Below are 27,348 nucleotides of genomic sequence, written 5' to 3' on the forward strand. Positions count from 1 at the left end.
AATCTGGCGATGCAATGCAACTTATAACAATGTTTAGCTATGGGTGTGAAGAGTCTGGGGTACTCATGGCCAAACGGGAGGCAGGGGCTGAAGGAGGACTTTCTCCTTTGTACACTTTATACTTTTTGATCTTGAAACCATGTACCTATTACCTATTAAAGAACATAAGTAAAAATAAATGTGAATCAAGCGGAATATCCATATAAGTGCACTACCAAAAACCACGTGTCATTATATTCTGTTTATAGTGAGACCAGGTCCCATCCATCACCTTATAATTTGAAAATACAAATATTCAGAATTCAGTGAAAGTCGAAACATTAAATGATTTTTACAAAGTGCCCAGGCTCCCCCTAGGCTTCTTGTCGTCCCCATTTAAGCGGTGGAAAGAAAAAAATATCAAACATCTGAGGTTTGGGATAGAGGATAAAAGTGTCAGAAAGTATTATTCTTGAGAAGGCAAGCTTAGCCAGGTTTTTGAAATCTTCCCAAATCTTCCCCGCCTTTTGACAGCTTCTCAGATAACTCAAATGGCCAGTCAGACAGGTTGCTGTGTAGCGAGCACCAGGTGTGAAAAAAATCAAAGAGTATGACACACACTTGTTAGCGTGGCAGGCTGCACATCGACACCTGGTGAGCTCATATACATACACACACACACACACACACACACACACACACACACACACACACAATTACACGCGCACAGGAACCGAGCTGTAAAAGTAATGCGAGATTCTCTCGATCATTAGCAACTTGGGTTCTCATTCTAATCCAGTAAGTGTAATACTCAATTGGTGGGGAAAGTGAAAAAAAAATAAGTAATTCTGACTAGCTTTGGTCTCTCTTTTAAAAAAAAAAAAATAACATTATGAAGTTAGTGCAATGAATTAAGTTTTCCACGTGAATATCTTTGCTGTGTTCCTTTAAATTTCATTTTACTGTTTTTTATGGGGCGCCTGGGTGGCGCAGTCGGTTAAGCGTCCAACTTCAGCCAGGTCACGATCTCGCGGACCGTGGGTTCGAGCCCCGCGTCGGGCTCTGGGCTGATGGCTCAGAGCCTGGAGCCTGTTTCCGATTCTGTGTCTCCCTCTCTCTCTGCCCCTCCCCCGTTCATGCTCTGTCTCTCTCTGTCCCAAAAATAAATAAAAAAAATAAAAAATAAATAAATTTCATTTTACTGTTTTTTAGACGAGGTATATGACAAAATTACTATCAGAGGCCTCTTAAGTATTAAAAATGTAGCAATTTTTTTCTCTTAAGCAGGTTTTTGAAAAATTATAATTAAATGACCTGTTCGAGGAATGCAGGTAATATGAATTAGAAGAGATATTTTGAGCTGAACATTTCCGAGGCCATTATTGTTTGGGAGAAAGGTTGGGTTTTCCTTTGCTCAGGATTGTGAAAGTAGAGTTTATGAAAATGTCACAGCCATAGTTCTAATCAGCTGAGATTCCCACCCTCCAACCTTATGCCAGCTGGCTCACGTAGCCTCAGACTTTTTTGGCAAATTGTCAAATACAACACACACATTTTCAGCATCTGGATTAATCAGTGATAGAAGGCTGGTATTTTACTGCAGTGTAATTAGAAAACACACACACACTTTTATTCCTAATCAATAGAATTATTTCTGGAACGAAAACATAACTTTGGAATTTCAGTGGAAAGATGTTGTTAAAAGTAAAAGCTCATAAATTTACAATTCTTTTCAGTACATAGTTTTCTGTTCCTTTTCATTTTTGGTTATAATTTCATCTCGAAAGCGGGGGTGGGGGGAGGCAACAGTTCCCTTTCTGTCTTAATTGTCTGTTCTTTAAAATAAAAATCAAAACAGCAACACAATTAAGACGCTAGAATTCTTAGCTGAGCATTCAGGGTTGATTTTCTTTTTCTTTTTTTTTTCTGTCTGAGATTATAATCAAAACAGTGTTGGTCCTTCTTAAAATTTCACAGTCTCCGTCATGATGATGTTTGCAATGTTTTAAATGAGAACCGTATGTTCTTCCCTAACCTACTTAACAGTGGTAGCCAGATGTTTGAACAAATTATGAAGGACAGGTCTACCAGCTTATCCTAACAGAGAAGCATAATGCTGACCACTTACCAGTTCTAACGATCTGTCCTCACCTCAGCTAGCAGAAAGAAAAAGAAAAGTATGCCTTTAGTAGCAAATATGATTGGGACTCATTGTGTCGGTCCACGTTAGAAGGTGACAAACCTTCCAAGAAGTAAACAAAAAAAGCTTTAAAAAATATTTATAGAGTTCAGATGGATTATGAAAAACTAGCATCCTGCAAAAATACTAAAGTCAGAGTGAAATCACAATAGCTTTATTATCAGCTACAGCTGTGATTTCTCAGTAGACATTCTTTTGATTCTGCAGGTTCAATAATAGATTCCTTGGTGTTAAAGACATTTGCTGTCGAAGCCATGCAAAGCAGGTAAAACAGATTAGACATTATCTCTTGAAGTAAATGTCTAAGGTAACCAACTCAACATGGAATACATCACTACCACTCCTTTCTACACATAAGGATTGCATTTGCTTGCAATTGTAGCTAATTGTAACCAGTTACTTAAAACTATTACTACTTGGGGAAAACGTACATATTTAAGGTATATTTTTAAAATAAGCAAAGAGACAAATACTTTTATACATGTGCTTATAAACAGCTCTGGACAAGCAAGCTAGATCTCCGGCAATTACATAAAAGAATGATACATCACTACAGCGTTGGTTACGTATGATATGATGGCATGTTTTTTTAAACATTTCAAAATCGATTCACATAACTAACTACAGTAGTAGGTGATTGATGACAATAAGAAAGTCTCACTGAAATAAGATTGAAAGAAAAGATCCATCTCAACCTGATAAAAGCCCTCTACAGCAAAGCTAGAGCTAAATTATATTTAATGGTCAAACACCAAACACTCCTTTCTCCTTTAATAGTTGGAATGAATCAAGGGTGTCCTCTTTTGTCACTTCTACTAACATTTTACTAGAGGTCATTTTCAGTGTAATGAGGCAAGAAAGAGAATCAAAAGGGACACAGGTAGAAAAGGAAGAAGTAATAAAAAAAGTAAAAAAAAAAGAAAAGGAAGAAGTAACGTTGTTTTATTTATTTATTCATTCATTCATTCATTCATTTATTTATTTAAATTTTATTTTGCCATTTTTCACATTATCATCTTGGTATTTTTTGTTTCGTTTTGTTTTCAGGTTAGTTAACATATAGTGTAGTCTTGACTTCAGGCATAGAACCCAGTGATACATCTCTTGCATCTCTTATATGACACCCAGTGCTCATCCTGAAAAGTGCCCTCCTTAATCTCCATCACCCATTTAATCCACCCCTACGCACCTCCCTCTCCATCAACCCTCAGTTTGTTCTCTGTATCTGAGAGTCTCTTATGGTCTGCCTCCCTCTCTGTTTTAACTTTATTTTTCATTCCCTATGTCCATCTGTTAAGTTTCTCAAATTGCACATATGAATGAAGCCATATGTTATCTGTCTTTCTTTCACTGACTTATTTGGCTTAGCATAATACCCTCCAGTTCCATCCATGTTGTTGCAAATGGCAAGATTTCATTCTTTTTCATTGCCAAGTAGTATTCCATTGTGTAGATAGATAGATGATATAGATACATATAGATCTATGTACATATATATAGATCTATCTATATATATCCTACATCTTCTTAATCAATTCATCAGTTTATGAACATATTTTGGCTCTTTCCATAATTTGGCTATTGTTGATAGCACTGCTATAATCCTTGGGGGTTCATTTGCCACTTCAAATCAGCGTTTTTATATCCTTTGGATAAATACCACAATTGCTGGGTCAATAGGGGCAGTTCCATATTTGATTTTTTGAGGAACCTCCATACCATTCTCCAGAGTGGCTGCACCGGTTTGCATTCCCACCAACAGTGCCAGAGTGTTCCCATTTCTCCACATCCTTGCCAATATCTGTTGTTTCCTGAGCTGTTCATTTTACCCATTCTGACAGGTGTGAGGTGGTATTTCATCGTGGTTTTGATTTGTATATTGTCTTTATTTTTAGAAACTATGATGGTATAAGCAGAATACCCTAGAAATTCACAAAGAAACTACTGAAACTAAATGAGTGGGTTTAAGAAGGAGGAAAGTGGAGGATAAAAGGTATGTGTCTCTAAAATCAGTCATATGCCAATATACCAGTAGCACTAAAAATAAAATGGTAACATAAATGCCATTAAAATACCCATAAAATCATGAAATATTTAAGGATGAATTTAACAAAATATATATGAGCCCTGTCACTGAAAACACAAAATGCTGCTCAGAGAAAATAAAGGAACTAGTGATATATAGCCCAACAGGGATGAATATTAAAAACATTATGGAGGGGCGCCTGGGTGGCTCAGTCAGTTAAGTGTCCAACTTCCGCTCAGGTCATGATCTCACGGTTCATGGGTTGGAGCCCTACAGCTGTGCTGACAGCTCAGAGCCTGAAGCCTACTTGATATTCTGTGTCTCCTTCTCTCTCTCTCCCTCCCCTGCTAGTGCTCTGCCTCTCTCTCTCTGAAAAATAAATAAACATTAAAAAAGCTTTTTTTTTTAAATATTATGCAAATACCTGATATATTGTGTGAAAGAAAACAGACACAAATGACTACAGACTGTGTGAAGTCATTTATAGGAATTTCCTGCAAAAATTCTCGGTATTGATACAGTACATATTGTTTTCCAACATTTCACATGATTGACACTACACCAAAATGGTCCCCAAGATTCTTACCCACCTGTGGTATACATGCATTGGATAATCTCCTCATCAAGTGTGTGTGGGGAAGAAGCTTTTGAATATATAATGAGATATCATACCCATGAAAAACACAATCACTGGAGTGTTTCTTAAATTTCCATTCTTCCAGGGCACCTGTGTGGCTCATTTGGTTAAGCCTCTGACTCTTGGTCTTTGCTCAGGTCATGATCTCATGGTTCGTGAGATCGAGGCCTGCATTAGGCTCTGCGATGACAGTGCATAGCCTGCTTGAGATTCTCTCTCCCTCTTTCTCTGTCCCTCCCCTGCTCATGCTCTCTCTCTTTCTCAAAATAAACAAATAAACTTAAAAAATTATTAAAATCTCCATCCTTCCTACTATTGGCCTCATTTCTCAGTTTGTAAATAAAAAATAAATCACTTACTTCCATTATGCCAAGCTATATTACTTGTAACTATGGTCTGTAAATGGATACAGAAAATAAAGATAACAATAGATGGAAATGTTAGTAGAGCACAGAGTGGAGAAGGGAGTGAAAACGTCTTGATTTTTCCAAGAAGGAAGTCCTATGCTGACTTTCACGTGGAGGGTCTGTAAGAGTAAAGACACATATCTCTGAAGTAAGTCCATGTAGTGGAAGATAGGAATTACTTAAGCCTGCTTACTTCAACCATTACACCTCAATACCTCATGATTGATTGCTTTAGCTGGAGATTTTACTTTGGGCTGATAAATTCCTGATAACTCTGCTTGTGTCCATTGTTTTAGTAAGTCCTTCTCCCCTTGCCCCTTGATGACCCCATGTATTTTAATAAGATCATAGACTAGGACAAATTAGAATAGTTATAAAAGCTACTTATTCTCATCTGCTAGTTTCCCTTATTTGTCATTTCTTGGCATATTCCTAATGATTAAATTTTCTCCTCATTATCAGTCACACTTCCAGTTTGTTTTTTTGTTTGTTTGTTTGTTTGATCCTTGGTAGTTTGTGATTGGATGGCAGATATTGTGAATGTTATATTGTTGCCTGCTGGATTTTGTTTTATTCCTTTAAAGAGTGTTGCCTCTTTTTCCTGTCAGTTAATTATATTACTTGAAATCAGATTCCTTTCAGATTTCCTTTTAAGCTTTGGTAAGTCAGGACTAGTGAATGTACAGCTTTAATGTACAGCTAATTTAACCACACTATTAAGGCAGGTCTAGTCACAGTAGCCTTAGCACTCCAGTGGAAATGCAAACTATTCTCAGCTTTGTGTGGATCCTGCGAATTTTTCTACCTTCTCTTTTCTAGTTGTTTTTTCCTCTAGCTTTGGATCATTTTGGAGCATTTTGACTCGTGCATGCACAGATAAGTACTCAGCCTAAACCCCAAGGCTACTCCCGTGCAGATCTTTCGGTGCAGTTTCCTCCTTTGTAGTGTCCTGCCCTACAAATTACAGGTGCCTTAGCTTCCCTGAGTTTTCATTTCAGTCTCTTCAACTTAGAGAGAATGGTAGGCTCTGTTTGAGTTCTTCTTGAAACTACCTGTAAGCATTTAGCTAATGCAACCATGGGTTTTCTTTATTTCACTATTTACCCAATTTTATGTTTGTTTAGTTAAGTTTTAGTGTGTGTATGGGGAGCAGGAGGGCAGGGTCATTAAATACAACTCTCTTACTTCATCTTTACTGGAACTTACTTGATTTCTTTTTAAAGTAATAAAACTACAATTCTAGAACCACAGAATTCTATAATTCAGCCTTTTTAATAATACAGAACTATTTTCAACCCATCCACAAATTCATAATTTTTCATCTGCATTTTTGAAAAGGAACATTATACTGTGTTAATGATAATACTTCCCTCTCCTCCCCAACATGTTAATGTTTGGTATCGTATTCATTTTGAACCAAGAATTTGGTTAAAGTTAAAAGTATGTATTCTTAATTTTCCATAGACTTTCACAACTGTATGTGCATTACACATACAAATGTAATACAAAACTATTAATACAAACAAAAACCCAGAGAAGTAGAGGATGGAATGGAAAAGGACATTGGAAAAAGCTAATTGGGGTCAAGTAACTGAACCACATAAGATGAAGTATAGCACATGTGCTTTATGATCAAGTGGTTTTCCACATCCTATGTTTTCATTTCTAATTTGATGGTGACAAGACCACCCTCTAGTGGGATAGAGAAGCATGTTGATTGGCCAAGTTGTAAAGGAAAGCAATGAAATATTCTGCAGTACTTACCTCTCATCTTTCTTTATTTAAGAGATTTTACTTCAAATTTATTAGCATAATTTGGAAATTTTAAAGTTTTACATACTTTGAAAAGTAATGTTTTATTCTCGTGTAATGCTCATGAAGTGGAGAGGGCAGGGATTAATAACCTTATTGTACAGATGTTGAGGCCATGGATTGAAATAGGTTTAACCGAGTTGGTTAGCTATATTAATAATTAAGTGATGTGATTAGCATTCACAAGTCTGGTGTTAGGAATAACATTCATTGTATCATGAAAACAACTGTACGCATCTCTACAGAGAAGGCTGCTGACTGCTCCTAGATTTTTAATAACAATCATGGTGTGGAATATCCATATTTCCCTTTCGGGAATAACTTTTCCAGTCCTTTTTAGTATGCAATCTTGATATTAAGATTACTTAAGATTACTAAAATCATTACAGAGAAATAAAAACATCTTCCTAATTTATTATATGTATTTTAAAGTTTAAAATAACAAAACCAAACAGTGTAGATATCTTTAATCCTGAAGTTAAAATTTCCAAGAATATTTGGAAAAAAAAGTTTCCCTTGTGTGAAAAAAACATCTATCTTCTTTACTGTATCATTTTCCAGTAAGTACCAGTAAACCTCTGACTTTGGGGGTCTCTGAGAAATTCCTAAATACCTCTTTGGTTTTGTGGTGTGAATTTATTTAAAGGCTCCATTAACTTTATTTTGCTAAGAAACTCTTTATCCCCATTTATTCATTGTGGATTTTTGTCTTAGTGGCTAAGATAGATGTGAAGTTCAACCCAATAACCTAACTTCTAATTTTATCTCATCACCTCAAAATCATATTTTTACACCTATTACCTAAAGGAGTAATTAGAGGGAGCAGTAGTGTGGTTTAGTGGTTAAAGACTTAGCCTGAGAACTAAAGAAACTTTACTCCCACTCCTTGAGCTGACTGTATGTCATTGGTTAACCCTTTAAGTTCTATAAATGTAGGGTTTTCAAAAAGAAAACCAACACTTCTCCAGAGGTGATGAGGCAAGTATTTTCCAGAATAGAGCCACGTTGTAATTGTCTTGAATGACCGCAATTTAATTCGAGGTTTTACAATCAATGGTAGATTTTGAGGGAAGCTATTAAAAGATCATGACCTGGAGTGAACAAAAGGCAACTCTTCCGTTGGCCCGGGTTTACTGTGGCATGCCACAGAAGGCACAAGAGAGTCTGGAGGACTTACTTTATTATAGAAAACAAGCCAGTTACCAAAGAAGGTTGCAAGTATCAACTCCATTTTACTTTTGATCAAATCCATAGTGCTCTATAGAAAGTAGTACACTATAATAGCTGCCATTTAATCTAAAATGCTAAAGCTTTCAGAGAGAAAAGGAAGAATAATATATCTTTCCAGCTCGGCCTACTACACACTCCCAAATCCTCTGAAAAGAAATACAAGAAAATGAAGATAATTCATTCACACTAAAATTACAATAAAACCCAAGTTTGTATCTCAAACTCCAGAAAGTAACTAATCAATTAGGTGTATAGATCACTTTAAATTAAGCTGAGGGAGCACATTAGGAACCTTTTAAATATCACAGCAAGTTAAAGTAAGTATAGAAATTTTAGACAGATTGTACTTGTATCCCCTGAAGAATTTTTAGATTACACAATTTCCACTCAGGGAAATTTTCAAAAAATTAACTCGTTGACATAGAGTATAAGACAATAGAATGATATAAATGAGACTATGGTACATCTAAAAGGCAAAATTACAGGAAAATAATAAAATTTGAATACACACAATAAAACATGGGCAGAATTGACCCTGGAGGAAATAAAATTAATAACACTGAGGTATGAAATAATCACAATATAAAGAAGTCTTACAACTCAACAACAAAGAGATACAACTCCAATTTAAAAATGGGCTAAGGCTTTGAATAGACATTTCGCCAAATAAGTTACACAAATGATCACAAGCACGTCACTGTCATTAGTCATCAAATAAATGCAATCAAAACCACATTCTGATAGTTTAATCATGAAGTTACCATATGATCCAGCAATTCCACTCCTTGATTGACATCCAAGATAGATGAAAACATATGTCTGCACAAAACTTTTACAGAAATATTCATAGCAGCATTATTTACAATAGCCAGAAGATGAAAATAATCCAAACGTCCAACAATGGATAAGGGAATAAACAAAGTGTGGTATGTGTGTACAAGGAATGTTGTTCAGTCTTCAAATTGAAGGAAATTCTCACACACACTATAACATGGTTGAACCTGGGTGACATTATGCTAAGTGAAATAAGCAAGACACAAAAGGACTAACACTTGGTGATTCCAAATAAGGTCACATTCTGAAGTCAGGTGAACATCAATTTTTGAGGGACACTGTGGAAAATCTGATCATTTTTGCGCTAAGAAATAATAATGAAAAGAATATTTACATCTAATATATAATTTATTCCTCACAATAACCTGGGAAGTCAGTACTGTTAAAATCCATCTTTTCAGATAAGGAAACCACCATGGATAATACACACAGCTGGGTGATTGAGTCACATTTGACCCATGGTCAAATTTAAAAGCATTTGGCTATGCACTCGACACTGATGAGCAGGCTTGGTTTGGCATATTTTTGTATGTTTACTCTCTTTCACTTAAAGGATTTTTCTACTTTCCCATTTATTTATTTATCTTCAAATTTATAGTAATCGATTCTCATTATGCATTATTCTTAATGGCAAATAGTCATATAGTGAATGCTTAACAAACTAGGTTAATAATAACAAATGTTTAACAGTAAGATTTATCCTTAGGTTTTTAAAAGTTATGTTTTTAATCTCAAAAATAATAGATGTTAATTTCCCGAAAAAATAAATAAGTAAATAATCGTCAAGGATGGAAAACACAATTCCTCAGCTCACCTACCCAGTGATAATCATTATTACGACTTCAGGGCATAACTTCCTATCAGGGCATAATTCCTATAGAATTTCTTTTACTATGCAGTCATGTTTTACACACTTTTTACATATTTCAGTTGTAAAATTAGAGGTTTGATTTTTATTCACTTCATTTGTTTGCGTATTCAGTAACAGTTTCCCAGGTACCTGTAATGTGTTGGGTGTTACGCCAGGAATGGGGTACAAAGGTGAACAACTTGTGAAGAGTCCCTGCCCTCATGCAATGTACAGTCCGGTGGGAGATACATATTTTTATAAAATAATCATACACATAATGGGGAAAACACAGGCAAAAAGGGAGAGCAAGACATTTCAAATGGAGAATACATCATGTGCACAGGGCTTAGAGATACTGTAGGTGCTCAGTGGATTCCATGACGTTAAAGGATCAGCTAGCCAAAGAGAGTTTGGTTCTAAATCTACCAGTCGTGTGAAAGATGCCCCAGGAGCCTCTACAAAGCAACATTTGATTCACCCTACTGTGGAGAAACATGGCTTTTTATCACTCCAGTGGTAATTCTGAAACCTAAAGGTAACATATAATTTCAAACCTTTCTTTCACTGAACACTTTTTACTAACAATGGAGAAGTAGATTTGATTTCTCTTTGGGCCTTGATTCCAACACAGGTGGTTGTCCAAATGCATAGAGAGAAATTATAAAAGGGAAATATAGCATATTATAAATTAAAAGCAATGTCAGTAGGGGAAAATGTCATGAATAAACATTTAAAGAATCAATAAAAGAATATTTGTAATAATGAAGAGATTTTCATACTGAAAAGGCAACTAGGTTCTAAGCTGAATTTATAAAGCAAAAACGCCAACCTCCTCTACAAACACAGGAAATTTTTTAAAATTTCCCAGAAAAAAGGAATAGATTATTTGGTGGATGTTAAGCTTCCTGGCAACAGTAATTACTAGAAGACAATGGGGTCATACCTTCCATATTCTGCATGAAAATAACCTTGAACATTGAATTTTAAGCCAAAACAAACATTCAGCCAAGCCCCAGAATAGGGGCGCCTGGGTGGCTCAGTCAGTTAATCGTCCAACTTCAGGGCTGGTCAAGATCTCACAGTTCGTGAGGTCAAGCCCCACATCTGGCTCTCTGCTGTCAGCCTGTTTCCGATCCTCTGTTCTCCTCTCTCTTTCAGCCCCTCCCTCGCTCATTCTCTCTCTCTCTCTCACTCACTCTCTCTCTCCCAAACAAATAAATAAATAAATAAATCTAAAAACAATAAAAAATAAAGGGTGAGAGTAAAGTGATAACATTATACATGCATAGAACAAAAACTCTATCAATTACTTACCTCTTCTAAAATATGTACCAAGGGATGTTTTTCAGAAAAAAGAAGGTGAATCCTGAGTAAGACATATACAAAAAGTAGAGAAAAACAAACATTTATTATTAAGCCAAAATGTGTTGGATATATGTGTCTGTCAGAATTGAATCTGGAAATATGACAAAATATGCAATTTTATACTCATATATCTAAACAGATTTTTATTGACATGAAATTGACAAAACACACAAAATTAGTCATTTTAAAGTGGACAATTCAGTGGCACTTAAACTTTATCCGATGCCTTTGCATATGTTGTGGTTTCATACTCATTTATCTCTAAGTGTGTTTTTTCTATTCTAATTTCTCTTGTGGTTTCCTCTTCAACCCATTGGTTGTTTAAGACTATGTTGTTTTAAATATCTAAATATTTTAACGTTTTGCCCAGGATCGTTGTGGGCTGTTCAGTTAACCTTATGTTTTTAAGGACTGCTCAGTGCTTTTCCTCCCTGACTGAGTCATGGGACCCCCCAGGCAGGTTAGAACAGACAAGCATGATTATTTGTGACCATGATCTGTAATGCTCCCTCCAGAGTCAGGGATCAGGGTCCCACACCAGGAACATGGGCTGCCATCTTCAAAAATGCCGTGAGCCAGAAAGGGGTGGGACAAAGGCAATTAAAAACACCACAAAGTTTTCCTACTATTTTCAAGGTGCCTGCTCCTCGATTCAGGATTCAGTTAGATGTTATAAACCTTTGACCATTTTTCAGAGTTCTAGCAAAATTGGTTCTGCGTCTGCTTGATTTCTTGATGTTTCTGTGGAGGCATGGGTGCTCAGAGATGCCTCCTGGGCCATTTTTGCTGACGCCATTCTCCTACACCCACATATATCTTTTCTTTTTTTTTTTTAACATTTATTTATTATTGAGAGACAGAGAGAGAGAGAGAGAGAGAGAGAGAGAGAGAGAGCAGGGGAGAGGCGGAGACAGAGGGAGATACAGAATCCGAAACAGGGTCCAGGCTCTGAGCTGTCAGCACAGAGCCGGATGTGGGTCTCGAACTCACAAACCGCGAGATCGTGACCTGAGCTGAAGTCGGATGCTTAACCGACTGAGCCACCCAGGCGCCCCTACACCCACATATTTCTGCCCTGTGGGGGAATGACACTTTCCTGGGGAAATGTGAATTATATTTATCTCAAGAAAAGGTAGGTAACTGGAATGCAACAAGAAATAAAGAAAACGCTGAAGTACTAATCAAGATCTGACCCAGAGAATGGAACAAGGCTCTGGAGGTTTTATAGTTGATTTCAATGAGACTCCTAAGAAATAAATAACCCTGAGCACATAAGACATAGAGATTTATTCCTTTCACATGACTGCTTTTTGCTAAAGTCTTTAAAGAATTGTGAAACATGGCTAAGAAAGTTTATCATGAATGTAAAGATGGCTCAATATGAGATAGTCTATCAATGCTACTCTATACTAATAGAGTTGATGGGAAGAAAATCAGTCATTCATATAGATGCCTAAATGACAGGTGAGAAAGTTCACCACCCAACTCTGGCTCAAAACTTAACTAATACACATTTCCTTCTAAACCAAACCGAAATTCTTATTCAGTGTATTATTAAAACATGAACAAATGCAGATCTGATCTAGACAGAAAGTGTAATATCCAGATGTCAGAAAAACAGAAGGCACTTGTAACTGAAGATAAAGCCAGCAAGTTAGAGATGCTGTGGTCCCAAGGGATATTTTGAATCTGGATATAAATTCTCTATCTGTGCTCATATAATTGGTCTGATTTCCCTAAGAAAATTTCAGCATAGAGGAACAGAAAGACAAGTAACCGAGACTAATACAAGGTTTTGGCCTCTAAATTATAGGTGGCCACCATTGGAGGCCGCAGTGGCAAATCCCCGGCTCTCAGAGGTCACGCAACATTCACTGTAGCAGCAGAGTTGAAAGCGTAGGCAGTGGAGGGAACTGGACTGAGCCGAGGAGGGTGGCCCATATAAAATATTTAAAGCCAATTTTTAAGAAGTAAATGCTGCTGGCAAACAAACAAAGAAACACATCCTCTTGATTCATAGTTGAATAATTCCCTGGCTGGCTTTGGCTTCTGGGGGACCTATCTGCAATGGCGTGGGGGAACTCACATCATTCCTCGGGGTGGGGGGGGTTGGTCAGTCCTGCCCAACAATTTTACCCACAGCCAAAGGAGAACTCCTTTCAGTCTGTCCCGTGTCAGCAAGCTGTTCGTGTCAATCATCAAATTAAAATATGTGTCCTCAGCATTCCCTCACAAGCACAGATGTGTAGGCAAACCACATTACAATAGAACGTGAAGAATATCCATCTTGCCTGTTTAAAACAGTGTTTGAGCCCTTTGGCATATTTTTTAATACGTACTCTGATTTCCCTGATGTCACCAGTGGGTTTTCAAAAATTGCTTAGTATTTATTTAATCCCTATATAAGCCAGGTCTGTGCTAGATAGAGGGGAAAATGGGGGGCGGGGGGGAAGAGAGGGAAAAACAGCCATTGACCAATGTAATTGGAACTTCTGGTAAGAAACCTAAAGGCAATTACCAGAGTTCATTAAAACAGGAAAAGAGCAGTATACGTGGGCTGTGAGTGTATTTGAAGCCAGAGACTACGTTAGATAAGGGTGTGGTCATGAGAGGCCCCATTGAGACACAGAGCCCATGTTCAAGGTTGATTTCTGTCTTCTTTCCCTGGAGGTCAATATGGTGTTTAAGCTCACCTGACTGAACACGTAATGTTGCTATTAAAGGCACCTAATTATAAACCTAGATGCAAACCTAACACAATTTCATTTCTAAGTACAAGAATATTTTTGAACCAGATTATTAAAATAAACATGCCGAACTTGCTATTAATTTTTTTTAAAGACTGCCCAAAGAAGCTTGCTCTCCCCCGTATTAAGATGTATTATGAAACCACAGTAATTAAAGCAGTGCGGTACTGGCAGAAATAAGTCAATGGAGCAGAAATTCATAAAAGCTATACAAATTATTGAAAGCTTGTATAAATGTAAAAGGTATAAATGGTTGTCCCTGTGTGGTATAGTCACAGCCATAATCATGTCCCACCTTTTTCTCTTTTTGCTGATATGGAATTGATAGACCACAGCAAGGGGCTTCCTTGAATAAGGCTTTCAGTTGGGTTCAGCCCATGAGAAGCACAGCAGGAGATTGAGGGTAGGAGGCGGACTGCGAGTTTGGAGTATTCATTCTTCCAGCTCCCTTGCTGCTATGTTGTTGGGGCTTGATTGTATCCCTCTGCCCGAAAGCCACAGCTCCTACCAGGTGGCACTCTCTCCCGCTACTCAGTGTTGTTCCGGTGTCACTCCTTCCCTTGGCTTCTCTAAGTTATGCTAAAGGATGTCCTGTGGCTAGCGTCAGGGTACTTCACTTTTCTTTATTCATTTTCCTCAAACCTGCCAATACCTTTGTAGTAGTTTTATTAAACTTCCTTCAATTGTCTTCTGTGATTGTTCTATCTTTGTCCTATCAGGGCTCTAACCCATTCAGCAGAATGGGGGTGAAGGAAGGGATGAGTTGGCCACAAGTCGAAAGAGCACAGGGATAACCTCATTGCTGGGCAGATGTGGAAATACCTTGTTAATTCATAAAAACTTTGTTAATTGGTTAGTCATGAGACACTCTGCCATCCCTGGGAAGAGGTGCTATTAGAAGTCGCGACACTGGGACCAGCAGCAGTGAGTTGTTTTGGCAATAATGGTAATCGTGATGGTAGTTGAAAGAGTTGATTCTGTTGGCTATAGAGATTGTACTCTGTGAAGAAGACCGATTGAATGCCTTGAATTACTGGCTTATAACTTGTGTGTGGGTGGGGGGGTAGGAATCAGACTCTGTGATATCTTTGAAGGACTCTCTTCCAGTGGAGAGGCAAAATTGTGGAGTTGGGTTGCTGAATCCCGCCAGGTTTCTTATGTGAATGTCTGGAAACTGGTAGAGCCTGACAGGGATTCTGAGATGTGGGAGGAAGAACTTTGGGGAGATACAAATGAGTTGAGAACTTTGAAAGCCCTGATCCTCTGAAATTCTCTTGTTGATTTAAGGAGGCAGTTCCACCAACTGATCTGGCAGGAGAAGTTAGTCCCAGAAAAACATCCTTAAGTAACTACTTCAGAGGTGATTGCCTCTCAAGAGATGCTGCTTGTCTTCAGAATTCATTCCAACCATTCCTCCCCGACTGCAATTTCATAAAGAGAATTGGGTCCCATAAGAACCTACACCTAGGAAGTGTGAAGCATAGTCTTGAGAAGACTTGTTAGGACTTAGAAAATTGTACCGGTGGGAATCTGGAGAGCAAACATGGGAATAGAGGCTCAGGTGTTAAACCAAAGAGGGTACAATTTTGAGTTTTGATCTCAAAATCTATTGATTTTATTTATTGATTTATTGATCCAAAAGTTTAACTTTATTGATATAAATGGGTTCACTGGAAATTTGGAATTTCATGTGTGGATTTAAGCACCTTGGAGTGGCTAAGTTTGCTTGTAGTCACCTAGACTCAACTCATTGGGTTACGACCAATGAGGTTCAATGCTGGAACCTGGCTGACATACTACAGAGGAAGATGTCTACAGGCTCAGGGAGTTAAGAATGTTGAATTGAATGGATTTTGTGCATACTTCTCAAATTCACCTATCACCTATTTTTAAAAGACCTGGAGAACATTTCTTTCTCTCCATCATTAAGAAATGCATTAGAAAGAGGTTCACTGAGATTCTTGAAAAGCCCTGTGGCGATGCCCTCTCTGGGATGAAGACGTGGTGGGATGTGAGTTCAGGCTGGCGTCATGATTTCTATGGAAATAATGAATCCTAGGGTGGGAGGTGCTAGAAAGGATGTGGTACGGTTATTTATAGTAAGACCCAGACTTGGAGTCATAGCACACATTTCAGCATGGAGGGGTCTTTGGTGATTAAGAACGTGGGTAAACTACAGAGTTTTGGCTTGATATATACATTTTCTGAGATGTGATAGGCAGCAGCATGATTTGATCCAATGTGGAGGATGTTCACATCAACTTACCCAGTCCCCAGAAAAACAGTTCAAAACAGAGCACCTCAAATGAGGAGGAAGCTGAGTCCCTTAAAGGAAGAGCGCTTCAGCAGAGACACCAATATATATAGGTGACCGTTGGAGCAATGTGGGGGGTTAGGGAAGCCAATTCTCTGCACAGTTGAAAATATGCATATGACTTTTGACTCTTCCAAAACTCAACTGCCAATGGCCCACTGTTGACCCAGTCTCGCCGATAACATAATTAGCTAATTAATCCATATTTTGTGTAGGTATTATAAACTGTATTCTTCTAATAAAGTGAACTAGAGAAAATAAAATGTTAAGAAAATCACAAGGAAGAGAAAATACATTTACAGTACAGTACTGTAAAAGATCCACATATAAGTGGACCCGTGTAGTTCACACCATGTCATTGAAAGGTCGACTATACTCTGAATTATCTCAGTACTTTTCCCAGGGGGATCTGCATCCTTTCACCAGTTTGTACCTGGGAAAGGGAATACCTGGTGTTGCCGCAAGTCATCAGAATGGAACTTTAAGAGACAGCAAACTCCTGGAGACTCACAAAGTCACTGTGGCCTTAGGTCAGAGAGGAGTCTTGGCCTAAGTCCACTTCTCTCTAAGGCCAATAGACTCACTGCCCTAATTCTAGGTCTCGGTTGTAAATGTCCCAATGTGATCTCAGAGGGCTTTGGCCTTCTTGATGTTCCACTGAGCATTCCCTTAATGCCATTCCACTACTGGGACATAAGTACAGGAAGTTCCCGCAACATAACTCTGGGTGCTTGGGCTTCTAGACTGTCTATTCTCTACAATGACCCCCTTTCACCAGAATGTGAAATGTGAAATGTATTCCATTCCAAGAGGTTTAGACTTTGTCTTATAAGAAAAGGCAAGCAAAGCTTGCTTTGAGACTGAAACGGTCTCAAAGCAAGCAAGTGGACAGATTTTTATTTTTGTGCGAATCACTCTGGCTATCGTATAAAGGGGGAAAAAATGGAAGTCCAGTGCAAGACGGCAAAGAATAATGCCTCAGATGTGGGGAGGTAGTGGGAAATGATGCAAAGAGGGAGCCAAAACCAGGATCCTCACTTGGTTGTTGTGTGGCTTATCATGGCATAATTCAACATACGAAATAGAATTGGGATGATTAGATCCAGTTCTGCATACATCCTAAATCCCTGGGCTTCACACAATGTGGAATCATTCTGCTGAATAAGATGCCAATCATCACACACCAAAATGTGGTACAGGATGATAATGAACGTCCAAGAAATGTTGCTCAGCACTATATCCAGGTGATATGAAGTATTCCTTATTTGTAAGGTCTGGAGGGAGAAAAAAAAATCTGCTTTAAATGATTCTTCTTAATTGCTACCTAAAGTCCATAAAATTTAATGGTTGCCACCTCAAAGTGGTGGTTAACACATGCATTGCATTTTCGTAAAACTGTATAAATCGAAGTTCTATGAAAATAAATCAGTAATTACTCACGAAAACTTTTTTTGAATCAACAACCATCATTATATAGGGCTTGACTTATAAAAACCCTGCATAAAGTAGATCAAAAGTAAAGCAAAATTATACATATTTAAGAATACTGAACGAACACCCTAATGAGTAACAGAAAAATAAAAGTAGCATTCCTATAGTTTCAAATAACAGGTTTGGTAACATTAAGTAAATACATGTCAAATAAAATATCTAATCCATGCCATAATAATCAATCAAATGGAAAGGTCAGACAAATTTACCTAAGTGAGCCATGAAGCCACTGGTTTTCATAATACATTAAAAATGCGAATTTCATTTTTCTTGGTTTTTACCCATAGCGTTCCCAAAAATAGAAAATCTAACACCTAGAAAGTATGTACACGTGTATATTTTTAAATTCATCCCAGTAGTAATACATGCAAGTGTTTGGTTTACAATCCACGCATGTATAAAGGCTAAAGATGTTGGTACGGCATTTTAATTAACCCACGGGTCACCAAGGTTAAACAGAAGCCCAGGGGAAAGTGACAGAGACAAATCGAATCCTTTACAGCTCATTATATTCTGCTAGTGGAAATCAAATGTTCATGGCTAATATCCTCTGTAGGAACCTGTTTCTATACTTCTTTCTCTAGATGTAGTGCGAATCAGTATTTCATCAAACTTGGGGAGGGGAATGTAATACCTATCTTTGAAACATTAACGCCTATGATTCGTGATTTCTTGAGGAGAAGGGAGGGGGGAAAATCACATTGAAGAGAATGGTCTTTTTTTCCTGAGGATCTCCAAGCACGATTCATGTTTTCAGCATTTGGTAACAAATTAGAGATGGAGCAGGTCCTAAAGAATTTACTAATCCTCACCTGTACTCGAAGGCAGAGGGAGAACCAGGGAAAAGTACGAATCATGAATATTCACAAGGCAGTCCCCTGAGGGCTACTCCAGAGGCCGCCTCCCGGGGAGCCACCAGCAGGGAAAGGAGTCCTGGTCCCGGTCCCTCAGCAGGTGTCACTGTGATTCTTAGAGGTGGTAGCTTCTGCACCTGTGGCTGGGTTTCAGGGTGTGCAGCCAACGTCCCAGCCCGGCGTTCCCTGCGACAGGTGTCTCCAGGGCCCGAAGCCTGCGGAGCAGAGACACAGAAGCAGTGGGTTACTCTTTCTGGAGTGTTGGAGGAGCCGCCACGTTCTCAAGGGGAGCACAGCACAGCCTCAGACACGGCCACCCTCAGCCAGACAGATTTGCGGGGCTGGCAGTAGTTCTGGCGGTCCTTTCTCACTCTTCTCCCGTCTGCGGCCGCAAAGAACACCCAGGTGCCCTTCTTCCGCTGTTGAGGTGTGCGCTCAAAAATCTGTGCTCCTCTCTGGCTGTGTGATACGAGCAGCCACTGCAACGTGCCACCAGCCTTACTATTTTCTCATCTCCTGAATGAGCGCAATGTCAACCTTGCACGTGGGGGGTTCAAGATGCCAGCTGGAGGCAAAAGTTATCCCGCACCCATCACCCCCTGGGGACCCACGACTGTGTCTTGGGGTAAAGGCTGTTGGGGGGTGGTTGCTCTTCTTTTTGCTAATAGAGCCTGGGCTACCTGGTGCCCTGCATTGACCATGTGGAGCCAGCTTCCTAAATGCATCGTCGGTAACTCCTGTGACCCAGAAAAGCAGTCCCTGTAAATCCTTCTTTAAAAGAGCAGGGGCCACATTGCGAGTCTCAGGGAAGGGGCCAAGATGGTCGATCCGAGCGGCTCCCTCTGTTATCCTGGGTCTGTTTGCACAGCAATATGTTTGTCCCCGACATGAAACTGCCTTCGCGGATCGGGGAACAAAACAAAAAAGCAAAACAACACACAAGTTTTAAAATAACTTTGAAAAGCCCGATTGAGCATGGGATTGAGGTTGGGAGAGACATCCGTAATTGTAATAAATATTGTGAGCGATCCAGACTTGACATGTGGATGAAGCTAAAACAAAACAAAACAAAACAAAACAAAAACAAAAAAATCAGTTTCCGTTGTGAAAGAGTCAACGTCATTCTGTTTAAGACTGCCTTCCAATGATCCTTCCGTAGGAAACCCTGCAGCGTGCGCATGCCTGAAATCTACACCACAGGGTGGCAGGCAGTGGGAGGCTCCCCCCGGGGTGCTGGCGCAGTGCACTTGCTTTCAGGGCAGGACCGCGGACGCCCCGCATCCCCGCAGGAAGCGGGGGATCCGCAGGAACAGGAGTCGAAAGGCAACTGCCTGGCACGAGGCTGGCACAATCTGTTCAAGGGACTCGCCTGCCGGCATGGGGTCAGCGTGAGCGAGAAGGACCTGGTAACAGATCTCTCCTCCGGCCACGGAGTTTCCCAGAGATGAGATTGGTGCCAGGTAGGAAAGGAGAGGGCTGGCCAGACTTTGGAAAGGGGAGAAGGAAAGGGGAGGGCTGTATCCTCCCATCTTTATTACCCACGCAGAAGACTGTGTGTGTCCCAGCTATCGAGGACCTTCAGTTTTGTAAAGCAGCATGTTGGGGGGGGGGCAGGTTTGCCATCAGTAACTTCCCTCCTTGCCTTCTCTTTATGGTTGTATTAGATAAGGAATTATGATATGAGCCAGAGTCCAGGCAAGACAGAAGCAGAACATACAAAAAACAAGACATCCGTTCAAAAGCGAAGGAGAGCTTAGGTAGATAGCAAAGCAGATAGATTTCTGTGTGGAAATCCAACATTTCTATTTCTATTTGGGAAATCCAGCTAACATACAGGAGTCTAGGTATAGTTTTACTTTGTTATTTTGGTTAAAGGCTAAGAACGAACCTTAAATGTATGACTCTAGAAATGATAACAAAGGATCTATTGGGTTAATCACAGAACCTTCCAGCTCCGACGCCTGGAGTGTTTCTGAAAAGAGACTGAGACGAGGGTTTTAACCTCCTGGTTTGTCCTGCAGAAATACAGCCTCTTGACCTCTCTTTGGTAAAAAGAGAGCCGACGGGAATTTTGCAACAAATATACAAACTTGACCGTATGGCAGGTCAAAGAGGAGACAACGACGCAACGACTCACAGACTGGGTTAAACAGATCCTTCTTATGGGACACAATCTGTATCCACCTCGTGCAAAATATGTTACAATCACAGGAACAAGCAATAGCATATACTGAGACAGCTAATGGCTATCGCGTGTGGACTGGACTCTTTGCCCCCACAATAACAATGAACGTACTTACGAGTTTGAGAGCCTACTATCTACGAGGCAGAAAGACTCAGCAATTACCTATGCTAAAAGAAAAGTTAGAGAGCTTTACTTGATACGGATGTTTTATGGAGTGAGAAAGAGACGGTGAACAGAGGGGCTTCAAACAAGAATGTGGTATGAAGGTCAGGGTCCCGAAATTATGGGCTGACTTATAAAATGAAAATGAGGAAGTTGTTTCATTTCATAATGGTTGGTGAATACAACGGGAGTTTCCAGGCAGCAGGGGATTGGTTAAGAGTGATTATCTTACATCATTTGATACGACAAGTGCATGGGTTAAAATCTTATATCACTTTAGGAAAATGACTTATGTTTCAGTTATGATTTTCAGAAGCATTTGCAAGAAATAAGCTACGTTTTGCTTACGTTTATGAAATCGGCCAGCTTAAGTTTCTGTCACATGGCCTCACTAGTATTGTCTGTTTGGGGGATTTACAGACCTGGGTTCCAATTGATTTCATTTCATCCAACAGTAGATGAAATTCCCACTTTCTAGATGAGCAAGTTGAAACTTTATATTCACTTAAGTTAAATAAGCCTACCTGGAAAGATGTCAAAGGTGGCTCTTACCTTGTAAAAAATGTAGACATAGCATGGCCTCGTTTTATAAAATAGATGGCCTATTGGCACCTGTGGTTTTACTTGGGTGGGTTTTTTGCACACTGGAGAGCAAGGTGAAAGAGACTTTTTGAATCTTTTGAATTTTCTTCTTCTCTCTCATTCATTAGAACATTATCGGAAATAAAGGAAGATTAAAAACGAAAGGTACAAGCCTAAGGGACCGTGTTCACCAAGAGGTTATTATTGTAAACAATGAACAGAAGCTGAAGGAGACACATAGATGACCAGTGAATTTTACAGAAAAATTAGACTTTTTGTACCAAAGTCCGACCAAACACCACCGTAAAGCAATGCTTCCCTGCTTTCCTTGTTGATGTTCATCTTTTGTTTTGTTTAACAAACCTGCATCAAACTTGTGCCTTTAATCTCTGATCATTCTGGAACAAAAGGAGAATTAAAACTTTTGACATTTAAGCGAAAGTGATAGGTTTTAGACACTGTCTGGTGAACTCGAGTTCATGAGGAGTGGCCAGTCCAATTCCGGTCACGAGCAGGTACAAATGACAACATGTCAGCACATCTGTCAGCCAAACAGGTTTTCAAGTTTCAAAGGCCATGATCCTTCTGAAGTCCGTCCAGGATGACAGCTTTTATCAGGGTGCTGAATTCACCATGATCACTTTCAGAGTGAAAGAAACTGCTCTCCAACACAAAGTTTGGACAGTAAATAATCTCCCGTTTTCCCTCCTTGATGTTCCGCGAGATTGTGACTGGCGTAAGTATAGTCCAAGTTACCAAAGCAAAGGGTAAAAATAGACAAGATATTTTCAAAGATTCCAAAATTTGGGATGGAAATTCTTAGCGCCAATGCTTTTGAAGATAACAGGAGAGAGAAGCCAAAATTCTTGACAACTCAGAGTCAAAATACTTTTGGAGATACCACTGAAAGGTTGGACAACTCCAGCCACAGCCATGGCCACGGCTGCAGAGAATCCAACATTGTCAAAAGAGAAAATTTCAGCCTTCTGAGAGAGAATTCACCTTTCCTTGATCTCTGATTTCACATAGTTGAACTTTTGCTCGTGTCTTTTTTTTTTTCCTTAGTATAGTTGACACACAGAGTTGCATTACTTTCAGGTGTAAAACACAGTGATTCAACAAGTTTAGGTCATTTGATTTTAATCTATTAATACAAAGATCTCGCTCGCCAACAAGAGTTTAAAAAATAATATGAAAATCTTCTTATGAAGCATCAAGAAAAGATCACTCCCCACATCAAGGAACTCAAGATCAGCAATAAACAAACTTAACAAACTTCTCTCTCTCTCTCTCTCTCTCTCTCTCTCTCTCTCTCTCTCTCTCTTTAGTTTAGGAAATGCCTTACGGAAGAAAATTGTTTTTAGAAAAACAAAATTGTTTTAGAAAAACAATAGAGATACACTGCAATGTGTGAGGGCTTGGAGGAAAAGCTAGCACAAAGACTGGAAAGTTCTCTTAAGGCTCATGATGTGTGAACCTCAAGCCCAATGTGCTCCACTCAAACGTGGCTCATATTTGAAATAGTTTAGAGGTTTTCTTACTTAATACTGGGAAAAAGAGTTTTTATTTAAAATTTTATGATTTGCTCTACCTACTGCAATGTATTTTGCAAGAATTTTATCCATTATACACACAACGCGATACATATACCTAGTAGTATGCCTGCATACATTAATTCTAGTGACTAATACACATGGGAAAAGTACATGGTTTGTGAATTTTGATCTTAGACATAAGAGAGAAACAAACTTATATACCTCAATAAATCTTCTGGGCAGTGACTCTCTTCATTCTAAACCCCAGCTGAATCATGGAACTAATTCCAGGTGAGAAGCTTAGCAGCCCATGATGCCCAGAGTTCACTGTCATCATCAGCAGAAATTCAAGCTGTTTTGTTTCAGACTTACATACGATCTCTGATTTACTTGACACCTTAAAGACTATATTATAAGGTTCAACATTTCTTTCATTTGCTAAGGCAGGTAGTATACCCTCTTTATGGATAAAAAAAATTACGGGAACAAAAGATTAATTGATTTGCCTACATTCTTTCATTCAGTTTGTTAATGGTACTAATGATGAAAATTATGAGTCTTTTGATACTAGGTTTTTGTTGTACTTCTCTCTAGACCAGTATTTTTCTAAACGATTTTGACTGGGATCTACAATAAAAATTACGTCTCATAAACAACCCAGTGAAATATACATCAACCAACACTAAAAAAGAAAAGAGCTTTATGAAACAAAACTTAACATTTCTTTCTTCTTTTTCTTTCTTTTTCACACTTCTCTCTCTCTCTCTCTCTCTCTCTCTCTCTCTCTCTCTCAGTTGCTATTCTAGTCACTTAGTCCACTTCTTTTCTTTAAAACCAAAATACTGGTTTTCCAACCCTCGAAAGGGGCCCAGATATGCAGATTGAAAAACACTGCTTTACATTTGACATCATCACATGCTTTTTCTGTTGTCATTTTGTTCTATTATTCAGTTTTAGAAAAATAAAGCACTCATAAAAGCATGTCAATATTTTGCAGCAGAACTTCTAGAAAACTACCATTTTTCTGACTACTAATTCTCACTCCTCTTTGGGGCTACAATCTCATCCCATCCATACTCCAATGTCCTTTGCTTTTTAAAACAGTGATGATATTATCTCAATAATTATTCCTGTTTTAACATCTTGGGAATAATTAAACAGTTGTCAATTTTGTGTAAGTCCTCTAAATTTTATTTGTTGTTGTTAAAAGTTTTGGTTAGTGTTGAAATGTTTATGTCTGTTGATATTTTTAGGTACTTGAAATCATAATGTCTAAGAGCTATGAAAAATGACCCTATGATCTGCCTACTGCTATTTCTGGGCTCTTATGTATTTCTGTATACATAAATATATCTCTAAAAAGCTGACTTTGCCAAAAGAATAGCACTGTTCTTCAATAAGAAACAATTATTTTGCAATTTGGAAAAGCAAACTTGTCTGAGAAATACCCAGGACGATGAGGCTTACCCTATGCAGCATTTTTTTGAGGGAAGGTGTTACTGATCTCTTTAAATCTGCTGAAAGCTGCCAACCTGTGCTGTCCAAGAAGATAGATACTAGCCATATGTGGCTACTGAGCACTGAAATGTCAACAGCATGACTGAGGAACTGAATTTTAAATTCATTTAATAGCAATTAATTTTCATTTAAATTTAAGCATTAGTATTTACCTAGTTAATGGAAAATTTTTCACTGTGTTATTCCAATAACTTAAGCATGTGAATCTATTTTTCAGAAAATCTAATTACAGATCAAGTATTTCCAATGCAGATATAGCAAGGTGAATTGAGATACGCTACACGTGTGGGATACACCCCAGGTTCCAAAGACTTAAAACGAATAAGCCAACAGGGAGGAGTTAAGATGGCAGGCTACTAAGGGGACCCTGGGCTTGCCTCATCCCCCTCACACAGCTAGATCAAATGAAATCATTTTAAACACCTAGGAAAGCGATCTGAGGATTGAGAGAGCAATCTACAAAATTTGAGGGAGAGAATGTGGCAGGTATGTGAAAGGAAAGAAAAACCAAGCCACTGTATCATGGAGGGGTAGGAGCCCTTTTCACAGAGAGGAGAAAGAGCGAGGGGGAGAGAGAGCAGTGCATCAGGTTCCTGTAAGAAAAGCAGTGCCCCACCCCCACCCTCCCCACCCCTAAAAGTAACTAGAGAGAAAGAGTGAAAACATGTGCAGGGGACTGCACAAGAAGACTGTTACCCAAAACCACTGACAGGGAAAAAAGAGAGGGTTTCAGTACCTCTAGTTTTTTATGAAGAGCGGAGCACAGAGTCTGGAGTTTCAGAGGTGAGTGCCTGGCAGTGTTCTGATGAGGAAGCAGGGCTGAGCCCTGGGAGCAGGCAGCACGGGTCTGACAATCCCCTGGGTCTCACATATTCCCCTGCTTGAAGTGTATTTGGTAGAGGTGATATGGCCTCTCTGCAGGTAAAAGACCCAGTGAACGCCATCAAGCAGCCCCATTCACCCAAATAGGAACAAAGACACCAGTTGAGGGCAGCAAACCCTGGTGCCAATCGTGTGTGGCAATTTGCCATAAACTTCAAGCTGCTGCCACTGTGTGGTTGCACCACTGTTTCCTGGGACAAGCCACAGTGCAGCAAGACCCTCCTCCAGAGGATCAGCACGGGTCCAAGCCACAGGGGTCTCTGAAGTGTGGGGTTTTGAAGCATAGCTGCAGCCAAGATAAAACTGAGGACCGAAGCACCACCTGGCAGGTGAACGGTTTGTACCCAGACAAGGAGAAGGTGAGGATCTGACAGAAGCTGGGGACATAGGAGTGGTGACTGTGCATCTGTGAGGGGGCGAACTTCCTGCTCCGGAGACTAGAGATTGAGGTGAAGCCATTTTTACCCCTATCCCACCAGAACTGATCCACCTAAGTGGGCTAAATAAACAATGCCACCAGGTGGAGAATAGAGCTGTTAAGCCAAGCCTTGCTCCCTGCACCCTCCAAACACATCTCCACTAGGACAAGTCGGCCTGAGAATCAGAGCAGCAGGTACCTCCCCCAAAGGACCAGCACAAATCCCTTCCACACACTAATCTACTGATCACAGAGTGCTACAAAGTTTTAGCTCTAGGGGAAGCTGGATCTAACCTCCTTTGGGTCTTTTTTGTTTGTTTTCTTTGTTTCTGTTGTTGTTTTTGTTTTTATTTGTTTGTTTTTTGGATACAAGAAAGAGCAATTTTTGTTTAATTTTATTTCACTTTTTTAATTTTGAATTTTTATCTATTTTTTTCTTTTTTTCCCCAAGCTTCTCTTGACAAGTAGACCAAAACACACCTAGGATCTAGCCTCCTTATTATTTAATTTTTTTATTTTAATTTAATTTTATTATTATTTTTTTCCCTCCAAAATGACAAGATGGAGGAATTCACTCCAAAAGAAAGAATAGGAAGAAATGCTGGCAAGGAATTTAATCAATACAGATACAAGTAAGATGTCTGAATTTGAATTTAAAAACAATATAAGGATTCTAGCTGGGCCTGAAAAAGCATAGAAGACACTAGAGAAACACTTACTGCAGAGATAAAAGACCTAAAATCTAGTCAGGCCAAAATTTAAAATGCAATAACTAATATGCAAACTTGAATGGATGCCATTACAGTGAAGATGGATGAAGCAGAGGAATGAGTTAGTGATACATAAGATAAAATTATGGGAAATAATGAAGCTGAAAAGAAGAGGGAAACAAAGGTAATGGGTAAAAAAGGTAGACTTAGAGAACTGTGTCACTTATTAAAACAGAATAACATTCATATCATAGGAGTCCTAGAAGATGAAGACAGAGAAAAAGTGCAGAAGGTTTATTGGAGCAAATTATAGCTAAAAGCTTCCCTAATCTGGAGAAAGACACAGACATTGAAATCTGAGAATCACAGAAAACTCTCATTAAATTCAACAAAAGCCAGCCATTTCCAAGGCATACCATAGTCAAATTCACAAAATACATAGACAAGGAAAGATTCCTGAAAGCAACAAGGTGGGGGTGGTGGTGGCGGGGAAGACCTTATTATACAAGGGAAAACAGATCCATTTCTTAGAAGATCTAAGACACACAAACTTGGCAGGTCATAAGGGAATGGCAGGATATATTCAACTTGCTGAATGGCAAAAATATGC

At 39.0% G+C, this 27,348-nt stretch overlaps 2 long non-coding RNA genes across 2 annotated transcripts in view; one reads left to right on the top strand and one right to left on the bottom strand.

Moving 5' to 3' along the window:
- Window positions 1-24,577, top strand: part of LOC109492533 — a 49,095-nt gene extending 24,518 nt beyond the window's left edge. The window contains exons 3-4 of the long non-coding RNA XR_006587249.1: window positions 4,075-4,172; window positions 21,804-24,577. This is a non-coding gene — a long non-coding RNA (uncharacterized LOC109492533). The remainder of the gene's footprint in view (window positions 1-4,074; window positions 4,173-21,803) is intronic.
- The window catches only part of LOC123380895, a 36,323-nt gene continuing 26,261 nt past the window's right edge, over window positions 17,287-27,348 (bottom strand). The window contains exons 2-3 of the long non-coding RNA XR_006587267.1: window positions 18,705-18,961; window positions 17,287-17,675 (exon numbers count right to left, since the gene is read on the bottom strand). This is a non-coding gene — a long non-coding RNA (uncharacterized LOC123380895). The remainder of the gene's footprint in view (window positions 17,676-18,704; window positions 18,962-27,348) is intronic.

Source organism: Felis catus, chromosome A1 (genome assembly GCF_018350175.1).
Source record: "Felis catus isolate Fca126 chromosome A1, F.catus_Fca126_mat1.0, whole genome shotgun sequence".
NCBI classification, from domain to species: Eukaryota; Metazoa; Chordata; class Mammalia; order Carnivora; family Felidae; genus Felis; species Felis catus.